The 8846-nt window shown below is 33.5% G+C and overlaps 1 long non-coding RNA gene across 2 annotated transcripts; it reads right to left on the bottom strand.

Annotated features, from left to right (window-relative positions):
* Nucleotides 1–6737: 6737 nt before the first annotated feature.
* On the bottom strand, nucleotides 6738–8005 carry LOC140009197 (uncharacterized). 2 transcript variants are annotated; one of them, XR_011816553.1, is made up of 2 exons: nucleotides 7691–8005; nucleotides 6738–7027 (listed from the first exon to the last, which is right to left on the bottom strand). It is a non-coding gene; the product is annotated as an uncharacterized lncRNA (long non-coding RNA). The 2 variants fall into 2 exon arrangements; XR_011816554.1 differs by having other exon boundaries at nucleotides 7717–8005.
* Nucleotides 8006–8846: the final 841 nt, after the last annotated feature.

Here is an 8846-nt window from a genome sequence, read left to right as displayed (position 1 = left end):
AATTTTGGGTTTTCCTCCTTCCTTTCTAGTTTCTCATTTTATTTTCAAGAAAATATCATAAGATGAAATTGTTTTCCTTTCTTTCCTTTCTTTTTCTCTTTCTTCTCTCTTTCATCCTTCCCAATAGAAATTCCATTTCAACGAAAATTTTTGTTTTGAGTTTATAATTGCATATTTCTGGGTGAAGGTTTAAAAGACATCAAAAACTAATTTTGATTTTTTGTATGATGCCACGTGTCACAAATTTCAATTGATGATTATTAATCAGGTCACAATTTCATCTTAAGATATTTTCTTGAGAATAAAATAAGAAACTATAAAGGAAAGAGGAAAACCCAAAATTAAAAGAATTGAAAGGCTAAAAAATTATATTTTAGGAAAGTGATTTGAATATTTTTTTTAATTTTTTAAGGAGAAGATAGATCTCTGGAATTCCTCTTTTTTAATTTCAATCATTAAGGTAAAGATTTTTGTGGGAAAGAGGAAGAATTAAATAAAGAAGAAAGAGAAAAAGAAATAAAAGAAAGGAAAACAAGGTAAATGAAAAGTCAAAATAATGTAAGGGCAATTTTGTCCTAAAGGGGGTTAAGTGAACAAAATTAAAGGTTAGGGGGTAAACTGAGAAATGGGGTATCTTTTAAGGGGATAAAATGTGATTAACCCTAATAATAAATTGAAAATACAGTATTGCTGCAGTTGAATATATTAAAGTTAAAAAGAAATAGAGATTATCTAGACTAATAGTAAACTATTATATTTACATACATAAGAGTCTTTCTATAGATGCTTTCGCTCTAATACTTGCACTGATGGAGCTGTATGATTCCTAGTAGAGACTTGCACTGATGGACCTAGGCTATTAGCCTGTTTGTAGCAGGTGATAGCCTTGAAAAATGAATAAAGTCTTTGCTACTTGAAGCTGGTGATGAATTGCATGCTCCGGTGGTAGTAGCAGGATTGACCCCAGTTGGCAAGTAAGCTGTTATGCTGTAAATCTGCAGAATGTTAAAAGCATTATGATCTTAATTGTTGCAGTAAACATTCATAATAGAACAGCCATGAAGCCCAAATCATACCAGAGTGCGATAAAACTACTACCTTTATTTGTCATTCCATGTAAATATGATCCTCTTTAGAAATATCAAGTTACCAAAGGCATTAGCAATCATAAGCTCCTTCACATATGTCAGATAAGATCTACACAAACAATTGCTATTTTTTGACATCTTTTCTCATGATTAATAGGAAAATGCATTAAAGATCAAGAAATCATGTAACTTGTGAAGACCTGAGTGTACAAAGTGAAACCAACAGAGAAGTAATTAGGAAGTTCAACTAGTTATGTATCAAAATTTGAACAAAGGAAAATGCCCTATAATACATGTTCCATACGGTCTCCCCGCAACACTATAGATACATTCCCATATTTCAATAGACAGACTTCCCCACCAAAATCAATGTCTAGATAGAAACAAAAAAGCATTCCAGAAAAGGATGATACCATGAATGTAGCTTGTACCCCATCTGAGGAGTTTGAGCCAAGCCACTATTGAGCTGAATAACACCACACTTGGAAGTATCAAAGATACTGGAGATGAGTTTTACTTAAATTCTTAGATAATACAAGAAATTTGTTATGAGCCTTAAAACTAAGTCAACCGTAATTCCAGTGATCAAAATTGAAAAAAAAAAATTAGGCCGAACCCATGACTGAAGCTTTCTATTAAATCATATTGAAAAGAATTAAAAAACTGGAAATAGAATAAATAATCCAAACATAACAAAGCTCAAGGTACAAATCAATTTCATCCCTAAACAATAAGATGGTTATTAAATTTAATCAACTTATCAACTTTAACTATGGTTGGATTTCAAACTTGGCAAAATTTTTGGGGCAAAAAACATGCTAGGAAGGAAATAAGCTAAAGCCTCAAGAATTAACTTTACCTAATACCAGAAAAAAAAAAAATTTTAGCCACCTTCAAGCAGCCCTCATAAGAGAGGGCCAAAATGAATTGGCAGAGGGCTTGGGAAAGTGTGCAGAGCAACTTAGAGAGTGCACCAAAGAAAAGCAAAGCTATCCGGTTGATTATTTCATGCGTGCCTTGAGAGTGTTCAACTGGAATGCGTCTCAGTAGGTGATTGAAAGGGCGATGTGCAGCGCGACGCAGAGACGGAGAGATGGAGAAAACAGAGGGATTGTATTGGTGTACTTCGATGTTGAGAGAGGCCGGCCGTGAGATGGTGAGAGAACTGAGGAATGTGTATATGAACTGAGGAATGTCCAAAGCACATTTGCACCATTTTTAAGAGAGACATGCAACTTTACCAGCTTCCAATTGCTTCCACGTAAGCTAACAAAATCAACCAACTCTATTTGTACAACACCAATGCATCAAGTTGACCCTACTCATGGTGCCCATAGGGGACCATGACTATTACTATTCGTAAGCCAACTCCTCTTTTCAATCATTTACTATGTCTTGGGATTAATCTTGGTATTAAAATTATTGGAGAATATAGTTTCTGGGTCTTTGGGTCATTTTAATTTTGCCTATTATATTTCTTTTATGATCAACTTTGAACTCTTAAATGTGCAGCATTTTGCTTTCTCCATTAATTTGCCTCCACTATACTTTAAGCAACCCCTTGGACCTTTTTTCTTTTTTTCTTTTGTTTATTTTACTTATTTGATATTCTAGAAGTAGCTAACACAAAATTAACAGAATAACCAAAACGTAGGTTCAATGGATTAATTGACGAAAAAAATTGATAGGAAAAAATGGAGTTCCAAACTATTTGTTGGTTACTACTAGCACACTTTAGCTGATTAAGTTAATTTTCTCAGAAGAAGAAACACTTTAGTTGATTAATAATTTTTGAATACCACAATGAATAAAAGTAACGTTTTACCCCTTTTTTTACTTTTCTTTTTTTCTTTTTTTTTAATTTTGGTCTAATTCTTTTTTGTAAAGGAGGAAGATGGGGTTATAGGTAAAATGGAGAATTTTTATATCTCATCTTACAAGTTACAATCTTAATTTCATCCTTTTGAACATCATAACATATAAGATATAAGCAATATTTCTATGTATAAAGATACGATTAACGTAAAAAAAGTTAAACAGTAATTGGGTGACATGAATGATGTTGCATCTATGACAATTGAAAAATAATGATCATAATAGAATAGTCTGCACCAAGCATTTTTCCAACAAATTTTTCTTGTTGTTTGCCCCACATTTTTTTAAATAAATTTTTTATTTTTTAATCATTTTCTTATTTCACAGCAAAACTCTGGGCCAGCCTTTATGGGCTCAAGTTAGATTGGCATGTGGGAGAGAATCAAGTCCTTGTCAGCCCACCAAGATCTATTAGCATGCAATGGGCTTGGAGCCCATCTTCATCTAGACCCCCGAAACAAAATGCTGTAATATAAAAATAATCTGTATAAAAGTTAAATTTCAAATTCAAATTTTATATAGTTGTCATTACCCAATGCTAACAATCTATACACTGTCAGTGTAAAAATGATTAATCTTTAAAATAAAACTTTTACAAATAATCTTCAATCTAATGAAGGGTCTAATTGAAATATAGAAAACTTTTATAAAAGGCATTCGTTGTGCTCTAGTCCTTATTCCGTTATTAGTTGGGGGAGAGTAACCAAATTATTAAACCACTTTTTTTAATTATTAAACCACTTGTTAATTCTAAGCTACTCCTTTTTGTTATATTTTTCTAATCCTTTTTTTCAGCACATACTTTTCTTATCTTAAAGTCCTGCAAGCTAGTTCTACATTAAAACCATCGCCATTGTGCAACACAGATGCAATTGTTAGAATTTGATGCTCTTGTGCTTTTCATTGAATAATTATCTTTTATGTCAATGTTACATTCTGATATGAGCACAAAATTGATAGTACCCTTAAAAAAAATTAATTGGTACCCTTAAAGAAATTAAGAGCTAATTGGATTTTGTGCCCTTAAAATTTATTGCTATTCTGACATCACAATCTAAATTGAACTTTTGGACACTTTTTCTCAAAATGAAGTTGTTTATTCCGACTGCATCCCAAACTTTAATTTTGAGACATTTTCCAACCTCAAATTGTTTTATATATTTCTCTTTGGGAAAGAATAGTTTATAATGTTTAAAAATTGATTGATTCATGAATAGATTGGAATTAGATATTCAGGAAGTGAATTGGTGTTTAACAATGACACTCTTTTTGGACCCCAGAAATATTAAAAAATGAACCCAACCACCTTGCACCAAGTAGCAATCACTAGAAATTAAAGACCCTAGCTTCAATTCTTCGTTGTCCCTGCTTGCTTCTAAAATCCGACTCTTCCTCAACTAAAAAATTAAAAATAAAAAGAAGTGACAACCACCAGTTGTAATTTTAATGTTTTGATGGTCTCTGACTCTTTAACTGATACTAAAGTAAGCAAATTCTTATGCATATCCGTACTAATTACCTTGGTAATTAGCCAAAATAGTTGAAAGTACCAATATCATACTATCGAGTTTGGAAAATTTAAACATACCAATTACTGAGCATATTAAAATGAAATAAGGAGTGAACTGGGGATATGATGTTCATACCAGGAGAAGGGATCTTAGAATTCTTTTTTCCACTGTCAAGTTTAGGTTTCGAATTTTGCGTCTAGCAGTTAGGGGTGAGAAAAGTGTCGGGGGAAGTGAGAAATATTTTTTTAAAAAAAAATATCTAAATGAATAATGCAAACCTAACTAGCTAATTTAAGCAATCGCATGTTATTGTATAACATTTGTCATAGCCGCCCAAATTATATCATCACAATTCGCCACCCCAAAGATCAGGCAAGATACGATTGTTGCCTTGTTTTGCTATTTTAATACGGTGCTATCTTCCTCTCTTCTGAACCTTCTCAACTTGTCTTGTTCAATTAAAATCCATTTATTGTTCTTTAAAATTTTGTGTCCCTTCCACATGCGATTCGAGAGTTTTAGTGTATTTTGATTTGCAATTACCTTTCCCAGTTTCAATTCAATGCAATTTTGCTTAGCTTAACAGTACCATTACAGTAACTACCAAAATTAAAAGGAATATTGAAAGCCTAATTTACTTGAAATGCATTAAAAATTTCCAATGCACTCGAAAAGGGAAAATGCTTGTTTTCATCCTTAAAACTTTAGGTCATTGATACATTTCATTCTCAAACTATCTAGTGTAATATATTTAGTATTTGAACTATCAATGTTTGACAAATTTCATCCTGAAATGTGAAGTTAATTAATTTGAACAGAAATTGGAGTTGGAAAGAAAGATAGTTTTAAAGTTGGTAAAGTAAAAATAAATTTTCTATTCTACTGATTTTAATTCATGCAACATTTTCTACTTAACGGTTTCATGCTTATCACGTGTTGATTTGAAGTCATACAAGGCTTTTGATTTAACGGGCTCATGCCCATCACATGCCCAATTTCCATTCAAATTGATTTCCTGTTTGAGAATGAAATTAGTCAAGAATTGATAGTTTAGATACTATATGTATTATACCAGAAAATTTGAGGATGAAATATGTTCATGGCCTAATGTTTAGGGATAAAACTGTCATTTTCCCCGCTCGAAAGCTTATGGATGAACTATTCGTGCATTATATATGGGGATGATTCTGAAATCTCCCTTAAAGTTCTAACAATTGCAGTCATCTCTTCTGAAATTTGAAAAATTATACATTGCTAACTAGGTGTTATGAAAAGATTATAATAGCTTTCATAAACTCTACAAATCTGAAGTAAAAAAATAAGTTTAAAAGAGAGGTAAAAAAACCCTTTCTTGCTAACATTCTTTTATCCAAAAACTCTAACATTATCTTATCTAGTACATTATATTTCATTCCCAATTTCTCTACATAGACTTTTGCTCAACTCTATAAGAGCAGATAACCAATAGGAACGCATTTGTTAAAAGAAGAATTTTCACAAATTGCTTTACAAAAAAAAAAGGTCAGAGCACCAAAACTTGATTTAAAAATTTTTTTACAAAGAACTACCTTAAAATTTTTACCTTGAGAGTAACGGTAATATTTGATTTCTTTTATCCTTTTCATTTGTTTTAAAAACCTGATAGAGGTAATATGAGATATTCACAGGACACTTTATATTTGTATCACCAATTGCTACCAAGAGATGCTTTTTATAATTATATCACCAATTGGCAGCAAGGGGAACATTGACACATGACAAAATTTTCAAGTTGGAATACTCTTTTGTCCAATCAACAGCCCTTTGGGGAGTTGACCACCACCAAAGATTATAAGTTTTGGTGGAGTGGGAGATTAAGGGTTCAAATCTTACTTTCCATCAATGTGCTATTATATGTGACTTCTTCTAAATTCATACGGATGCATAGTGCACGCTTCTGGTTCAATGATAGTTCAATTTTCATCGATTTCTCTAGGCTTCGTAATGCCTCTCCCCCATAGTGTAGGTTAGAGTAGGAGTAGAAGTAAGGTAGACTAACCGCTGCTGTATGATTAAAAAAAAAATTGCTCTTTTGTACACTGAATAATAGCACAAAACAGCTCCTTTATCAGGCTTTAAGGATGCTCGCCAGATGCCCATATAAATAGTTTGGGAAATTCGCCAATTTAGTTCTCAAACTATTTTACTAAAGCCGATTTGGTCCTTAAAAGTTTTATCGCACCAATTAAATCCCTTAACTAAAATGCTTGTGCCAATTGAGGACTTATACGGCGTCGCCACCCAAAACTCATGTATCTGTACAGAAAACAACGGCCAGGCAGGGGCCTTTTTGGAAGTTCGCATCCTAATTTCTACGGGAAACAAGACAGAGCCTATTTTACATCCGAATTGGGGGAAACCTGTGAAATTAGGGGTTTTCCAAGACAGAATATAGCTGCTAGCATCAGTGGTAATAAATAGTTCATCTACGTTCTACCATTTTGATGCATTTTTCCAGTGAAAATATCCAATCCTTTCTGAGTTTGCAACTTGCATCTCTCTCTATCTAAGCTTCTGGTCCAAAACATCAAAGTATATAAGAAACAGATTCAACACTAATAAATCAGTAAGAAAGCTGGGGAGGGGGATTTTTTTAACCTTTCAAACTGCTTAAAATGAAAGACTTCTTATTTAGCAGCATGTGCCCAGTATGCTAGAACATAAGAAACCTACTATTCCGATGTTTTGATTCTCAGATTCATAAAATGAAAATGAGAATACTGTTAACAACAGTGCAAGAAGAAGTAACACATGCAAATGCACTTTGCCCTGTTAGTAAGCCAAAAAGCAATTTGAAATGCTAATAGACTTTGCCACGATATTTTTTTCTTCAATGATGATGTATCTTCAACTTTTCTTAAAATTTTCAATGATAATATGTCTTCAACTTTTCTTTCTTCGATAATGATATAACTTCAACTTTTCTTCAAGCACAACATTCAAGTACCTATTCATCATTCCGAGTGAAACCTTTTAAGTAGCTCAGAACTATGCATGTTTATTTTAATGATCATGAATTAGTTTGGGTTTTCACATTCACCTTTGACCCCACAGAATTGTCTATCCACCTTAAAAAAAAAAACTGTTGTAAGCGGAGCTTATCAAAATCTGGGAGAACATATCCTACACCATGAACAGAACTGTGATAGAAGTTCCTTCCAGCATCTTCTTTATTACCATCGCACATGCAGGCCAAGACTTACCGGAAATCCTCGCTGCCATCCCGTCGGAATATTCATCCTCCAGCTTTTCCTTGCGCTGCTCTGTTGCCCGCGAACCAATTTGGGAATTCCGCTCTGTTTTCGTCATCTTATCTCCCTACTGTGTGGAATTTTGAATCGGTTTCAAACCCCCAATTTCTTCCGCTATTTGCATGCAAAATGGGTTTCTGTCTTGGAAAACCCTTAATTTCATAGGTTTCCCCAATTCGGATGCAAAATAGGCTCTGTCTTGCTTCCCGTATAAATTAGGATGCGAACTTCCAAAAAGGCCCTTGCCTGGCCGTTGTTTTCTGTGCAGATACATGAGTTTTGGGTGGCGACGCCGTATAAGTCCTCAATTGGCACAAGCATTTTCGTTAAGGGACTTAATTGGTGCGATAAAACTTTCAGGGACCAAATCGACTTTAGTAAAATAGTTTGAGGACTAAATTGGCGATTTTCCCTAAATAGTTTTTTCCATTTGATTGGTAACTCATCTTGCTTTCTTCAACCAATTGATTTTATTACTGATTTGATGGTTGGAGTGACATTGGAGAAAGGTCCGACCATTTAATTTTCCATCATTCGACCATATATTGTCCACCCTCCAGCTCGTATCCAACTCAGAACTTTATCTTGGTAAACTTATTCTGTCCAAAAAAAAAATCTGACATGAAAACTTGACTTCTCAAAACTCAAAAGCGTGTAACCTTCATGCCGTGCTTCCTTAGCTTTTGAAATTGAGACACATGAGAAAGCCTTTCAGGTTGGAACACTCTTTTATTTACTGTATAATAACATGAAGCACCACTTTATCCAGTTTGAAGGGCACCCTCCAACTGTCTGTTAAACAAGTTCTTCTCCGTTTTAGTGGTAACTCATCTTACTTTCTTCAACTCTTTAATTTTAAAGTTGACTTGATCGTTGGAGTGAAATTGAGAAGAAAGCCCCAACCTCCAGCTCTTGTCCAACCTGAACTTCCATCTCAGTGGAATTAATATTTCAACAGTTAGGGGAAAAAATATGTACTGACAATATATATACTTACGGGTTTAGATGCATGTCATACACGTAAAGTCTGGTATTTAAATTCACATTTAGACTCATTAATGTGTATATTAGCAGTGTAAAAA

The sequence above is a fragment of the Coffea arabica genome, chromosome 6e (genome assembly GCF_036785885.1).
Source record: "Coffea arabica cultivar ET-39 chromosome 6e, Coffea Arabica ET-39 HiFi, whole genome shotgun sequence".
NCBI classification, from domain to species: domain Eukaryota; kingdom Viridiplantae; phylum Streptophyta; class Magnoliopsida; order Gentianales; family Rubiaceae; genus Coffea; species Coffea arabica.
Note: the sequence above shows the minus strand (reverse complement) of the source record. Positions and strands in the feature narration are given on the sequence as shown.